Below are 16,716 nucleotides of genomic sequence, written 5' to 3' on the forward strand. Positions count from 1 at the left end.
TATCACTGCTGCTCAGTTGTGTTTTGTAGCTGAATATTCTTACCCAACTCCCTCACCCCTGTCCCCACTTCTCTGGAATAAATCATTAATCCTTTCTACCTGGTTTGCCAACTGAAAAAGTCCAGTTGGGTTATTTTACCAGGGATTCTGCACTTGGATGGAGATTTTCATTTTCTAAAAGCAGGAATAACTGGAATTTTATGGTTCCAATATTCATTGGTTGAACTTCTAAATTCCCAGGGTGACTTCCTGAAGACCAGGCCTCCAAATTACACAAAAAAGGAGGTTGCTAGGATGGGCCCTAATCCAACAGGACAGAAGAGGGAGTCCCTGGAGGACAGCACATGGGAGAAAGAGCAAAGGAGGACAATGACAGGGTGACAGGGGCTATCTGCTAGCCAAGAACTTGTGAACTCACATTGTGATCTACACATTTGAGTTCTAGGACTGTGAGATGATGACTTTCTGCTGGTAGTTTAAGGCCCTTCCCCCCACCCCCAATTTGAGGCAGTCCCAACAATCTAATACTCACAACCAAGTAAGACTCACTTGCTCATTACTAACTTGTTACCAAATGGTAGATGTCAGACACAGTTACAGTGTTTTATAGTTTCCATCTCTACGTTGTCTTCACTTTTTTATATATGTTCTTAGCTCTGCAACATTGTCTTATGTATGTCTTGGAGGTGGGTTGGCTTTCTAATGGTTAACTACCTTGGTTAACTATATGTTAACTTTCTAAAATTCTCTTTGTCTTCTTCCAATAGGATAAGTCCTGAAAAGCAGCTCTGTGAGGGTGATGGAATGGAACTCCTTTCCAGACCTTTTTCAGGCCTACGGCCTCCTTCCCCAGCTAAAAGTGTTGACAATCAGGAATTCCCACTCTATGGCACCCTCCCACTGCTGGGTGAGGGGGAAACCTCTCCTCTGCTCTTCTGCCCACATTAGCTCCTGGCCTCTCCTCCATGCTAGGTGTACAGCCCGCAGGGATGAGCTCTTCTCTGGCCCCTGCTTCCTGCAGGTCTTAGTGTAGCCACCCCTGCTTGGTCTGGGTAGCCTGTAGGCAAACAACTCCTGAGCCCTTTTCCTACTTTGAATCTACTGGACACCTGTGCTTTTCTGCCTCTGCTAGAGAGTATCTTCTTGAGGTGAGTCTTGGTTTTGTTCACAGATGTATTCCAACTCAAGAAAACGTGGTTTGTTTGATGGCTTTTCATCAGCGTAGAGGAGGATATGAATTCGCTCTTGTCTTTTGTTGGTATGGGCACTAGGGCTTGAACTCAGGGCCTTGAGCTGTTGCTTGGCTTTTTCACTCAAGGCTGGATCTCTAGCATTTGAGTCACAGTTCCACTTCTGCCTTGTTGCTTATAAACTGGGAGATAATCTTTCAGATTTGTCTACCCCAAGTTGGCTTCCATTCAAGATCCTTAGATCTCAGCCTCCTGAATAGTTTCACCAGCTCGAACCACCAGCACCTGGCTGGGAAGGAAGTATTTTTGTTCACTGATATGGTCAGAGGCAAAACTGATATAAAGAGGAAGCCACCTTGAGCCATTCTTGTTTTTCTCTTCTCTGTGTGGCTTGCACATGGGGCCCACGACTTTCATTTCCCTAAGCTCATCAAACCACCAACAAGATGGAAAGCAGCTGCAGAAGGTGTGTTAGGCTTAAATTTTGTACCCCAAAAGGACAATGTTGAATTTGCCACTCTCTACTTCAGATCCTGACTGTGTGATGCTGGAAGCAGGGACTGGCATGATAGTCTGTGGGCCAGAGGTTGCCATGACCACCAGAGAAAGTCATGAATAGATCCTATCCTGCTTTAGAGCCTTCAAGAAAGTATCACCATGCCAACTCATCTGACTTCTCCTAATAGGGAAGCCAGAAAGGGCGGCTACTCCCCCTTCCCTCTTCCCACCTCCACAACCACAGTACAAATCAGGCAGACCAGAGTCCACTGCTGAGGCTTCTGATTTGGGGTGACTGACTCACCCATTTGAGCTATGACAAATGTGCCAAGACAGCCTCACCTCCTGAATGGCCATTCCTATGGCCAGTTTTTGCTAATGTCTTCCCTGTGACTCTCTCACCTTCCTCTTGATTCTATGAGTTACTAACCCTAGTTTTCTAGAAAATGCCAAGAACTTCAACTGATACATTCTGGAAACCAATTTTGAACACAGATCCCTGTTGTGAGTTTTGGTTTGTTGCATGTCTTATTTTCTCTTCTCCTGTAAGCCTCAGTCTCCCCTGAGATAGTCACTTACTCGTCAGTCACACTTACACTGGGTGTGTGGAATACATCGCGTCCTTGGGGATGCAGAAACATGGCACCTGCCCTTAAAGAACCCACTGGGGAGTCCAGGGCTGGAAAAGTGAGGAGTGTGATGTCAGAGCTGTGATGATCACAGAAGGTGGGAGAGAAGGGAAGACAGGAAGTTGAGGTGAAGTTAGGCTACCTCAACTAAGTAGAACATGGTGGCCAAGACCAGTTCCAACGTGACAGGGAGAGGAGGAGGAGAGGCTTAACAAAACACATGAAGGGGGTTATGATTTAGCAAAGATGCGGTGAGTGGCAACCAGTCACCAACCAGTCACAAGACTTCCCACAGCCGTTCTGACTAATCAAGCCAGAAGCCCACCCTAAGATGGAGGAGACCAGGAAGCTCCAACCCCCATAGAGTGTCTGAAACTCCTGGCTCCCAACACACAGCAAGGCTCCCTCCTTGCACAGCAGTCTGTCTCCCAGCTCTCTTTCATGATTGTTTTTGTTGCTTCTTACCCTGTTTCTTTAACTTTCAAATAAACCTGCTCTGTCTGTGTTAAACACTTTCCTGCCCTTTAATTGACTACTGATCTTCAGGGAAAACAAACCCAAATCCTCCAAGACAACTGGGCTTCTGTGACCATTGAGCCTCTGTATCTTGAAGGGATTAAGCTAAATATTAAACAGGGCAGAAAAGGCAAAGTGAAGAATGTTAGATTTATATCTATAATTGAGCTAGGTTTTTTTCCCCCTGGCATCAGGGCACCCAATTCATTGGGAATGGGACAAAATCCCAAAGCAGGAATATTTATGAAAATGTTCTAGCTAACAACCCAGGCAATATCTGAAAGCTAAAGGTCCACAATGGAAAAGTGGTAGAGTAGTAAACTGGGACAGACTAGAGTAATGGGATCGGATGGTCTGTCTTCTTATACAATGAATACTTGAGACTGGGAAATGTATAAAGATCAGGTTTTTATTCTCTGTTATTTTTTATTTTACTGATTTGTAGCTGGGGACTCTAGGAACATGAGGGCCTTTTGATATATCAGACATGACAGAGGACATCTCTTGATGAGTTGTCACTAAAAAGACACTAATCCCATCTTCATGAGCTAATCTAACCCTAATTACCTCCCAAAGGTCCCATCTTCTAATAATCTAACATATGAAAATGGGGATCAAGTTTCCAGCACTTGAATGTGGAGAGGACACATGCACCCCAGAGCTCATTTATTCTGAATTTTCTGCTTGGCTGTGAGGAGTGTTTGTCTAACATAGGTCACTTGTCCACAGCTATCTTACTACTGTCCCTCACAGTGAGTGATGCTGAAAGGATTTACCTCCAAGCCCACTGATGCTGTCCAGTCCACTGTGGTGTCTACTAAAGGCAAGATCTTCATTTCTGTTGCAGTGATTTTGATTTGTATCATTTCCTATCATTTCCTCTGGTTCTTTGTTAGAGTTTCCATATTCCCAATAGAACCCTAAATGTGTGAATTATGGTCATTGTAAATTATGATTTGTAACCCTAGCTATTCAGGAGGCAGAGATCTGAGGATCATGGTTTGAAGCCATCTGGGACAATAGAGCCCATGGGATTCTTGTCTCCAGTTAACCACCAAAAAGCCAGAAGTGGAGCTATGGCTCAGCAGACAGAATGCTGGCCTTGAGGGGGAAAAAGAAGGTTAAGGGAGAGAACCCTGAGTGTTCAGAAAAAAACTTACTAGTTTAGGATTTCTCAAAACTCTGCTGTGTAGGAATCTAGTTCTAATGCTCTGGATTATGTTTTTGTTTACCTTTATAACTACTGTTTTGTAGTTTTAGTTGCTATGGTTGAAAGGTAAATCATCTATCAGGTAACTAGAGATTATGGAATGCAATAAAGAAGACTTTGAAACTTGTACATTGACCTAGTTAGGCTTTAAGCGTTCCATCTTGGGTATCATCTGAGTCAACTCTCTCCTCTCTAACTTCACCTGCCACCTGTTACATTTCAGCAGAGCTTTACCATTGCTGATAAGGCTTATGGAAGGCAAAACATTCTGATCATGAATACACTTTTAGTGGACCTCTGTCTCTGGGCTAGACCATTATTATGTATTAGCTTCACTCTCCTCCTTAGATAAGACAGGCAAGCTAGAGGGGGTGGAAATCCAGACAATGTTCTTCCGCGAGGTAGAGAAGGCCCCAGTAAATAAAATCTCTTCATTAGGAGAATATTAAACTGATAAATGATTCCCTCCCCAGGGATTTACTGATCACTTGCGAACCTGGTGGACTTCTTGGAGGCAAACCATAGAAGCGTGGGTTCTCTCCTTCACTGAAGACTCCGTAGTTTTTTTCTTTCAGGACAGTCTATATCCCTGAACTGCCACCAGCAGTTTATGAAAATGACCTTGTATGCCTGTATTAGTAGAATCTTCTCTACCCAGCCTTCTGTTCTAGATAAGGCCAGTAGGTTTGGACTCTGGACTCTGCCTCTCTTGATAGCAAAGGAGCATGTGCCCTTGTGACCATAGTCTCTCCCCTGGTCTAAGAAAATCACTGATTTTTAGTTTCCTCAGTTTTTCCTTACCCTATAGAGGGGAATGATGACTTCCTAGTTCTGTACATGTAGAATTTGACCCAACTCTTTTTTTAATCCCTGTAATCCTTTTTTATTGTAATGTATAGAGGGGTTGCAGTTATATTCACCAGATAGAAGGTGCATTATTTCTCACACATTGATAACCCTTCTCATGTTTTTGTCCCCATTTCCTTTCCCCCACCTGCTCCCATTCATCTTGTTTTCCCCCTTTCCCTTCCCCATTTCAAATAAATAAACATACACACAATATATCAGGTGATGAAGTCAAATACTGTAGCAATATGAGATTAATCAAAGGGCAACAAAGGAGAAGAGAAATAACATAGTACATTAAGAACAATAATCACTCAAGATAAAACTCTTGTTTCCATATCCTGGAGATCCTTTCATTTAGCCTCATTCTATACCTCCTTATGTATTTAGGTTCTGAGCTATTGTAATCCTCTGTTAGGAAAGTCCTAGGTTTATACTAATTATTACAAATGAGGGAAACCATTGAGCCTATGTTTCTTTGGGTCTGGCTTACTTCACTTACTATGATTTTTTCCAAGTCTTTCCATTTCCCTACAAATGGGGTGATGTTCTTTCTGATGGCAGCATAGAATTTCATTGTGTATAAATACCCCATTTTCTTGATCCAGTCATCTACTGAGGGGCATCTGGGTTGGTTCCATATCTCTGCTATGGTAAACAGTGCTGCAATGAACATCGTTGTGCTAGTAGCTTTAGGATGTCCTTGTTTCTGAACATTTGGGTAAATGCCAAGGAGTTGACCCAACTCTTTCTTAGTCAAGCTCTTGAGTCCTCTACCTGATTAGATTTCACCTAGGCCCTCCTTTCCTGCCCTTGTAGAATCTGTTTTAACCCAGAAACCTGAAGATCTGATGAGTTGTATCAAAAATTCTCTACATTGGTATACAACTGCCTTCCATATTGCAACACCTGACCTCAGCAAGGCATTTTTTTAAATCAGAAAACCTTTTCTTCATGTTTCCTCTTAGTAATTGTATGACCCCAGCCACACTCTGCTTTTGGGTAGAAATCCTTTATTATATTTGTTGCATTTGGAGTTGGGCCTGATCAGATTTCCTCCCTGTCAGATTCCATTGCAAAGGCTTCTGGACCTTTCACCATGGCCCCATTTAGTCTACTTTACCATCATTTTAGATTATTTCTTTTCTTGAATACAGCTGAAACTAGCCAAGTCCCTTTATACATCAAGAAAAGACCTAGTAATAGAGTGCGACTTAGTTATGACCTTAATATAGTCATGCCTGAGTTCAGCATACTGAGACATATTATATTATGGAACTAATCTGCAGGACTGGTTTTAAAATTCTCAGATTCCCCAAATCTGTACCCACTGAATTCCATTCTATCAAATAATGTAATACTTGCATATGATTGCACAAATAATGTAATGCTTGCATTTAATTGTACATCTGTAATAATTTCCTGAATAATTTCCTCTTCTATACTTCAAGTTACCTCTAAATGATTTTGCATATATGATACAATGTAATTGTTATGTAAATCTTTGTTATATTGTGTTGATTAGGGAATGAAAAAAAGAAAAAGTCCATATATGAATTGTTTTCTCAGTGTGTGTGTGTGTGTGTGTGTGCGCGCGTGTGTGAGGGGGGGGAGGGAGGGGGCAGGAAGCTAAGGCTTGAACAGATCTGGGCACTATCCCTGAGATTTTTTGCTCAAGTCTAGCACCCTACCACTTGAGCCACAGCTCTATGTCTGGTCTTTTGTTAATTGGAGATGAGGGTCTCATGGACTTTCCTGCCTTGGCTATTTTTGAATGGTAATCCTCAGATCTCAGCCTCCTGAGTAGCTAGGATTTCAGGTGTGAGACACCAGCACCCAACTCTGCTTTCTGAATATTTGTAGTGCACAATTGGTTATAACTGGGCATGCACAACACACAGATAGAAAAGCAAAAACGGAAACAGAAACAAAACCCTGTACTTATTGCTCCTTTCCTACTTATCTGAGATAGACAGAGAGAACTACCATGAGTCAGAATGGGTTTGAAAGCTAACAAGATAAATGCTATCTTTCCTACTTTGAAGACACCCAAAGGGTATGAGCTAGGGTGGCAGGGTGGTGTAGCCGTCCTCTTTGCTAACCCATGGAAGGTGGCAGCCTTAAGGATGTGAATAGTAAAATCTAAGCAATTCGGAAAGCAGTTGTTGGAATGTAGAGAAGAGAGATTATTTTACCTCCCTGTGGTATGCACATGTTCCTGAACTTCTACCACTGCTTATCTCCCTAAAGATTCCATTTCCTATTAGGAAAAGAAAGGAAATAACAGGGACTATGGGGCCTGCATTCTAGTCCTCTTCATCCATAGAGAGGGTAGTGAATGTGTGCTTCGGAGTAACACAGCCATTTCACATGGGTTTCAGGTTATTTTGTGGCCAAGTCCGAGGATGGACAGGAGAGTCTCTGCAGTCTTGAGCTTTCCTATTTGTGAGGCTAGTTTTAAATACATCAGTCCAGGCAGCCCCAAAGTTCAGCCCAGTTCCTCATTTCATTTCACAATACTTATGTTTCCTAACAGATGTTTTTTTTTTTTTTTAGATGAAGGACTCACAATTGCTTATCAGTAATTATCTGACTTAGCTTGAGTCCTCTGTGAAAGTTTAACAGTGGCATTCTTCCATGACTTGTTGACTCAGCTTTAAAACTTGGAGACTTACAATTCCATGCCTGTAATCTTAGATAATTGGGAGGCTGAGAAGGAAGGATGGCAGTTCCAAGTCAGTCTAGGAGTAAAAGCCCCGACAACAATGACTGGAAAGATTCTGAAGATACTAGACGTGGCTGCCCAGCCATCTCTGCTATCTACAGTGGAAAGCTTGAAATAATCAGATCTTCATCCAGGTGCATACATACCCAAGTAGGAAGCAAGATCTTACTTCAAAAATAACCAGAACAAAATCAATGTGCTCACGCATACAGAGAGAGAGAGAGAGAGAGAGAGAGAGAGAGAGAGAGAGAGAGAGAGAGAGAGAGAGAGAGAGAGGGAGGGAGGGAGGGAGGGAGGGAGGGAGGGAGGGAGAGAGAGAGAGGGAGAGAGAGAGAATGCAAGCTCACAAAATATGGGGCTCCTTCCTAGTAAATAAATGTAAGATCCTGAGTTCAAACCTTAGCATTGCTAAAGGGTACAAGTAGTTCATGCCTCTAGGCTTAGCTACTCGGGAGGCTAAGATATGAGAATTGTGGTTCAGTACCAACCCCAGGGAAGAAAATTTCAAACTCTTAGCTCCCGTTAACCAGCAAAAAGTGAGAAGTGGAAGGGTGGCTCAAGTGGTTAGAGCACCAGTTGTGAGTTCAAGCTCTAGTATCAACAACAAAAAGTTTTCTTTCCTCATTAGCTCCATCATTTGCCATTAATTAAACTTTTTCTGCCTACAAATTAATGCATATATATTACTGAGAATATGGAGAATACATAAATTATGCTACAAATTTTAATGATGAATAAAAAATTAGTGATCTTACCTCTCAGAGGTAATTGCTATGATCATCACATATAATTTTATGAGTTTTTATACAATCATGTATGTTGATTATAAAAATTTAGAATGTACTATATACTTTTTATGTTTTTTACCACTTAATATCATAGTAAGAAATTTTTCTTTGAAATTATAGTAGCCTTTTGAACATAGAGTTATATGTACAAATTATTCCACTACTGTTTTATGTATATATATGTATGTATATGTATATTTACAGTGTTAAATTTGTAATACTTAGTTTTTAAAAAATAAATCTTTTGGGAAAAAATCTGGTTAAATTAATTCATCTATAAATTTATATTATCCCATCTGTAGAACTTGCTAGGGAATATATCATAATTTTAGCACATATTTTTATATTAGTATGCTGAAAAAGTTAATAAAATTAGCTTTCACTAGCTGTTTGTATTATTTTGTTTATTTCACTTTAGGCTAGCTGAATAAATTTTATCTAAAAGTAAAACATGTGCAAGGTAAGACATTTTAATTGTTTTCCTAATGTCTGTTTATTTGATTACTAATGCAACTGAAAGGTTTTTTTTACCTCCTTTTCTAGTGGAAAATAAAATTTTAAATAGAATTACAACTTGATATTTCACATTTAAACTGGTTTTATGAATAAAAGATGTTTCCCTCTCTGTCATTAGATTGCTGAATTTCTGGCTCCTGTTTGTTTTATATTATTCAACAAAACAGAGTATTTTCATAAACACAGTCTCCTAGAAAAATAAATCTGGTCGCCAGGCACTGACAGCTCACTCTTGTAATCCTTGGTACTCAGGAAGCTGGGATCTGAGGATCACAGTTCAAAGCCAGAAAAGTCCATGACACTCTTCTCTCCAATTAACCACCAGAAAACCAGAAGTGGAGCTCTGGCTCAAGTGGTAGAGTACTTTGATCACCAAAAGCTCAAGGACAGAGCTTGGCCCATGAGTTCAAGTCCCACAACCAACAAAACAAATAAATAAGCCAGGTAGTTATTCTCTGTGGTTCCCAAAGGCAGATTTACAACTCTATAATTTGGGAGTATTAACAAATGTTATTCATTTGACCAAGGTTTCTTCTGACAGCTACTGTTGAATAGTCATGTGATCAAGATTTCCTCTGGACAGCTGCATGTGAACACAGTTGTGAGTGAGTTAGCCATACATAGCCCCATGTGCATGGAGCAGACATTCCAGGGTGGGTAGGTCACCTAAAGATACTAATAAATGGATATACAATGTTAAGTAGTATAAGAAATTGAACAGGAAGCTAGAAAATAGTAAAAAGAGAGCTTACTTCCCTCCATCTGTAATAAACATTTAAACTAACAGCTACAAGTAGGTGTTCCATTGCACTGGAAATTTAATCCCCAAGTGATATGCTGGAATTTGAGGGGAGGATTTGGAAGGTAATTAGATTGGATGAGGTCATGAGGATAAGCCCATGGGATGGCACTAGTCTCTTCAAAAAAAGACAGAAACCTGAAATAGATCCGAGAGCCTCATCAGATGCCTTGCTCTTAGACTTCCCAGACTCCAGAACCATAAGTCAAGTGTATTTCTTTTCTTTATAAGCTTCCTAGTTTTGCGTATTTTGTTACAGCAACAAAAAAAAAGGTCTCAGACTGATTGGAAGGGAGGGGTAGTGATCCTGATGCAGGAGTAAGTTTTGCTGGCTATGTATTCAAATGTGTAGGTCATTTTATTCTGAATTCATGACAATATTTTTAACCCATGATATTTAGCTGTTTCGTAAAGGGATTGAAGATGAGCGATGTATTAACCAGGTAAGAAACTATGGGAATCTAGGTGAGAGACAGTGGTGACCTGGGGGCAAGGAGCTAGAGATGGAAGAGGGTGAGCTAATTCTTTAAGTCTACCTACACTATGCAGTCATAATCATAGGACTTTACACTATTCTGCTGGTGTTAAACCCTGCTCTCATTAAAGACTGGACCCACTCCTCTAAGTAGGAAATCCAGTGGCCAGATTATCCTTCCTAAATTGCCTGATAGTAGTAGTACCATGTGTATGACCAAAGGAGAGTATATTCACACCCAAACATTCCTGAAATTCTTCCTCATTCTTCTTATTTCACTTGCAGTAACAGGGCATAAAATCATGCTTGCAATATTGCATTATAATGACATCTGAGCGTCAATTTGGCTGTGAGAGTCTCGTCTCTGAGTTTTCCTGTTCCTGAGAAGTAAGACCTTCCAGGTGTTTACTTAGTCTAACTGAGTTAGTCCTGCTCCTCCTGCTGTTCCTGCTTGGTACAGGAAGGAAAGGAAGAAGTCAGAAGGCTCTCCCCAAGAGGAAATGTAGAAACAGAAAGTCTAGCTGTCAAATGTGTAAACATCATAGCGATGGGTATTCTACACCAGAGAACTCTGGGTTCCAGGTAACAGGTCTAATGATCATTTTCATTGCAGCTAAACAGCTATTTCTCTTAAGGGAGCCTAAAGCTCAAGGTACTGGCTGTGCAGCCTCCTCACTCCATCCTAATTGACTTTCCCCTAGGATAAGGCTGGTTGTGCAACACCACCATAACCACCACCACCATTGTCTATCATGGTAGATTTCTTTTTCAGGCATTTCTGACAACTGAACTTCCATCAGAGCATTCCATTAACAATAATGCACAAACTTAAAGGAGAACAGAATTTTTCCATTCTTTCTTTGTTTCTCCTTCTTTCTTTCCTCCCTCCCTCCCTCCCTCCCTCCCTCCCTCCCTCCCTCCCTCTCTCCTCTCCTTCTCTCCTTCCCTCCTTTCTCTCCTTCTCTCCTTCCCTCCTTCCCTCCTTTCTCTCCTTCTCTCCTTCCCTCCTTTCCCTCCTTCCTTCCTTTGTGTTGGTACTGTGGTTTGGACTCAGGGCCTGGGTATTGTTCCTTAGAGTTTGCTCAAGACTGGCATTCTACCATTTAAAAAAAAACAACAAAACAACCTTTAGTTATTGCCATTGAATGGCAAACTGGAGATAAGAAGCTCACAGACTTTTCAGCCCAGGCTAGCTTCAAACCAGCCTGAAATCCTCACATCTCGGTCTCCTGAGTAACTAGGATTATAGGCATGAGCCACAGGTATCCAGCTTTTCAGAATTTCTGTCCTTTTCCCTTTTTATATGCTAATCTCCTCTCCAGCAACCTTCCAATGCCACTTATCAGTGGACAAATAGCAAGACAGAGCTCCCCACATTTTCCAAGCCAAAGAAGAGCTATTCAGCATAAATGTTCCCAAACTGGGAATTCTTATCTGCCTTACAGACACATACTGCTAACAGGGATGTCAGTTACACAGATTAACCAAAATATTCATCATGCAGTGACCAAGAAGTGTGGAATAACCTCCAAGTTAGACAAGGTTATGTCACTGACCAAAAGGGAGATTTAAGAGGAAGATGGTATCAGTTTTGGACATTTAAAGTATATAGCTACTTTTTTTATTCTGTTTTCTTTTGTGCCAGTCCTGGCACTGTCCCTGAGCCTCTTTTGCACATGGATAGCACTTTGTCACATGAGCCACAGCTCCACTTCTGGCTTTTTTTTTTTTTTTTTTTTTTTTGTAATTTATTGGAGATAAGAAGCTCATGGACTTTCCTACCTGCTGGCTTTGAACCACAGTCCTCAGAGCTCAGGGTTCTGAGTAGCTAGGATTATAGGCATGAGCTGCCAGTGCCTGGCTATAGTCATTAAAAAAAAAAGGTTGAAAATTCCTAAAAAGAAATCTAAAATGCCCCACCATTGACAAAAAAAAAAAAAAAAGGAAAGCAGAGGGCTGGGATGTAGCTCAGGACAAAGCGCTTGCCTAGCAAGTACAACATCCTGGGTTTGATTCCCAGTACCAAAAAAGAAAAGACAAAAAAGTAAAAAGTAAAAACAGAAAATCTAAATGCTCCAAAATTCAAAACATCTTGAACACTGACATGACAGAAATTTTTCAGCTAGAGAATTTCAAATTCTCGATATTTGGATTAGGAACGCTGAAGAAAAGAGGTGAAAAGTTATAAATTGCTCAAATAGATAAAACTTCAACCAGATTCCCTTTGGGCAAATTGCTGACCAAGTTCATATGATTGGATTAAATCTCCTTCTATCTATTTGTGCTTAGAGTTGAATCACATTAGACTGTTCACAGCATAGAGAGTAACCCGTAACTGAGCAGTTTTCAATACATTCACTTGGTTGATTTTTTTTTTAATCAGAGACAAAAAAGAAGTCACAGCCACTTTGAAATCAATCTAATCTTGTAGCTGTTATAATCACTTTGGAGATTTTTCCACTTGAACAGCACCTTCTAGCCTAGCATAGGTTCTTTTGAATTTGGAATATCTATTTGTGAGCCTGGAACTCCTCTAATCCTTGTTATTCAGGAAGCTGAGAACTGAGGATCCCAATTCAAAGCCAGATAGAGCAGAGAAGTCCTTAAGACTCTTACCTTCAAGTAACCACCCAAAAGGCTTGAAGTAGATTGTAGCTCAAGTGCTAGAGTGCCAGCCTTGAGTGAAAAAGCTGAGGGATAGGGCCTAGTTTCTGAATTCAAGCCCCAATACAAGCACACACACACACACACACACACACACACACACACACACACACACACACACACACACACACAGTCTCTTTGTGTGTGTCTCCTTTTCATTTTATTGCAATATAATGAAAACTTCTGGTGAACAACATGACTCAATACTATTTTGACAAAAACTTCTGTTTTCACTCTATGTGAACATGCCATTTATATATTTAATCCACTTTTTTTCTTACTACAGAGACTCCCAATGTGACCAAAAACAAACAACCCCCTAAAAAAAACCCAGAAATACAAATACAGACACTGAAATAAAATGTCAACTCTTGATTACAAGACAACTCCTAAAATGCTTACCTTACAATTCCTACGTTGTTGAACTGAAAATATACAATTTCAAAATCTTCCCAGACGTCACACCTGCTGACTTATGCTTCTGCCAGGGTCATGACAAGTAAGTGACATTGCTTCCTGCACACTTAGCCCTAATTTCCAGTTTCTTCTCGCAGTGTCTTGGAAAGAAGAGCCCTTGAGCCAGTGAGGAGTGATGATAGTATGGAGAAAATGGGATGTCTGAGGGATTCCATATACTTGGTTTTAGAATCATTCTTATTCTCTTTATTTTATTTCATTAACCTATTTTATCAATGTGTTTTATATAAATATATTTAAACAAATATAATATGTAAAAATATAAATAATTTATTTTATCAATAAAATTTTATTTATTTATTAGTGCCATTATCAAGACTTGAACTCAAGGTCTCTTGTCTATCTTCCTCATGACTGATGCTCTATCACTGGAACTACACAAATTCCAGTGTGGCATTTGGCTTGTTTATTAGAAATGAAATCTTGAGGTGCCCAGGCTGGCTCTGAACTTTAATCTTCTGATTTCAGTCTAATGAGTAGCTAGGATTATAGATGTGAACCACCAGTATCTGGTTCCCTTCTTATATTTCTATTTTGTCCTACCAACTAAAAGGAAACATTCTATATGATTGATGTTTGTTTCACCACATTAACCAAGACTATAACATATTCCAAATAGTCAATTAAGGTTATTAATAGTCAATTAAAGCAGCAGAATGTATTAAGAATACCTGGCTTTCTTCATATAGAAAAAAGAAGGAACAAAGCTGGGTATGGTGGCTCACTCCTGTAATCCTAGCTACTCAGGAGGCTGAGATCTGAGAATCATGGTTCAAAGCCAGCGTGGGCACAAAAGACCATGACACTCTTATCTCCAATTAATCACTAGAAAAGGGGAAGTTGGGCTGTGGCTCAAGGGGTAAGGCAGTAGCCTTGAGCTGAAGAGCTCAGGGACAGTGCCCAGACCCAGAGTTCAAGCCCCATGACCCACAAAAAAAAAAAAAAAAAGAAAAGAAAAGAAAAGAAAAAGAAAGAGAGAAAAGAAAAGAAAAGAAAGAAAAAGGCAGGAACATAGAAATTTACAAGTATTCTGTGTCCTAATTATTTCTGCTTTTTAAGAAAGAAAGCTTCAAAAATGTTTCAAAAAAACAAAACACTTCTTTTGTATGTGTGTGCGTGTGTGTACATGCACGTGCACACGCACACATTTGTGTGCCCTTACTGGAGTTTGAACTCAGGGCTTGGGTACTCCATTTCCAGCCTTTGGCTGGTTCGTTGGAAATAGTAGCCTAACAGACTTTATTCTAGGGACTGGCTCCCAACTTGATCTTCATAGCTCAGCCTTCTGAGTAGCTAGGATTATAGGCGTGAGCTAACACAAGCCTGCAAGAACATCTTTTCAATGAATTTTCTATTGATTTTTATGAGAAAATGTGGCGTGGAATGTGAAAGACATTGCTCCTGACAGCCTTATCCCTCTGAGCATTTGTTAGAATGGCATTTTTCCATAGTCCTTTGGCCTGTTCTGGATCGTGGAATAGAAGAAGTAGCCTTTTAGAAGTGGCATTTTATGCACCGTATTCCCATCTCTCTACCCTTGTACCACTGGTACCTATGAAAGGCTTCATTGATGTGTGTCTATTACTGCAAATGACAGAGTGAAGCTTCCAGTGATCCAAGGTGGTTATGAAGCACTCCGGTGTAAGTTCTGTCTGTATTCTCCCTTGTTTTCATATAGAGTAGTCATATCTCCATTTTTTGTCCAGATCAACTCTTTTATTTGTCTGTTTAATGCCTGTACTAAAGCTATTTCAGCTCAAGAGCCACACTGACACTTCTGGTTTTCTAGTGGTTAATTGGAGATAAAAGCCTCACTGACTTTTCAGCCTGGGCTGGCTGTGAATTAGATTTCAGCTTCCTGAGTAGCTTGGATTACAGGCATAGCCATAGGTGCTTGGAATATTTGCTTAATTTTTGCTCAAGGATGGAGCTCTACCACTCATGCCACAGCTCCACTTCTGCTCTTTTCTTGGTTGCTTCACTCCCTAATCTTGACTGAACAACTTGAAATTGTCTAAAACAAACAAACAAAAAAGGCCACTTGGAACTTAGAACTCTTTTGTTTGTGGCTTCTTTCTGAACTTGACCATATGATAAGATTTATTGAATTATCCCCTCCTTTCTGACCAGAATCACTTTAAAGCGAGGCCTTGCTTTTTTCTCCAAATCACTGACCACAATCCATCCAAACAATGTTTTAGTGAGTTCTATCCCCCCCCTTTTTTGCCAGTCCTGGGACTTGAACTCAGGGCTCGGGCACTGTCCTTGGACAGTTTTTTTGCTCAGGACGTTAGCACTCTGCCACTTGAGCCACAGTGCCACTTCCGACTTTTCTGTATGTGGTACCGAGGAATTGAACCCAGGGCTTTGTGCAGGTTAGGCAAGCACTCTACCACTATGTTATGCTCCGGGCAAAGTGAATGCAGTTCCCTTCTTGCTTCAGGAATGATCTCAACTGCTGGGCGCAGTTGGCTCACACCTGTAATCCTAGCTACTCAGGAGGCTGAGATCTGAAGATTCCAGTTCAAAGCCAGCCTAGATGGGAAAGTCTGTGAGACTCTTATGTCCAGAAATCCAGAAGTAGAAGTGGGTTGAGTGGCATAGCATTAGCTTGGAAGAGGAGGAAGAGGAGGAGGAGGAGGAGGAAGAGGAGATGATCTAGGCCACAGTACATGTATGCTTTAGCTGGTGTGCACTGGAAGGCAATATGGACCCGCGCTCATGTGTCCCAGAAGCTGAGTGTGTTGTGACACCATGTTGAGGATTTAAGTAGCCCTGTCCAAGGGCCATATTCCAATCTGGGGTCAGCTCTTGGCCATAAATCTCCTTTCCTGTACCCTTCACTGGTACAGTTATCTGTCTGTTTGGTTTTGGCCCAGCGCAATGCTTGAGGAAATTGCAATCCAAAAGACCCTAGGGTGTTAGTTTTGCAGTCCATTGGTGGGAGGGGGGCGGAGGAGAGGGGAGGGACAAGAGCTCATTTTGTAGCCCAGGCTGTCCTGGACCTCTCAGTGTTCTGCCTCGGAGTATACGGGGGTGGCAGGCGTGCCACGCCAGCTCTGGGCTGCCTCCATATACACAAACGCTTTGCAGTTGCGGAACTGATAAGTGAGCACTCAGTTCTGCTGTTCTGTCCTCTGCTGCAGATGTTAGCGAAAGATACCACCCAGCCGTCGGAGCAAGCGCACGAGAGTGACATGTCGGTGGACCAATCGGTGCGGAGTTTCGGTCTCAGGGTCCAATCGGAAGAGAGCTGGGCGGTACTGTGCAAGCGCAGGCTCCGCCCCCCTCCTGGGCGGGCGGCGATGTTTTGGGGACTCGGGCGGCTGAGTCACCGCGGAGCCCGGCCCGACCGCAGACTCAGCAGTCGCAAACTGCATCGA

The sequence above is a fragment of the Megascapheus bottae genome, chromosome 11, assembly GCF_031878675.1.
Source record: "Megascapheus bottae isolate mThoBot1 chromosome 11, mThoBot2.hap1, whole genome shotgun sequence".
Taxonomy (NCBI): domain Eukaryota; kingdom Metazoa; phylum Chordata; class Mammalia; order Rodentia; family Geomyidae; genus Megascapheus; species Megascapheus bottae.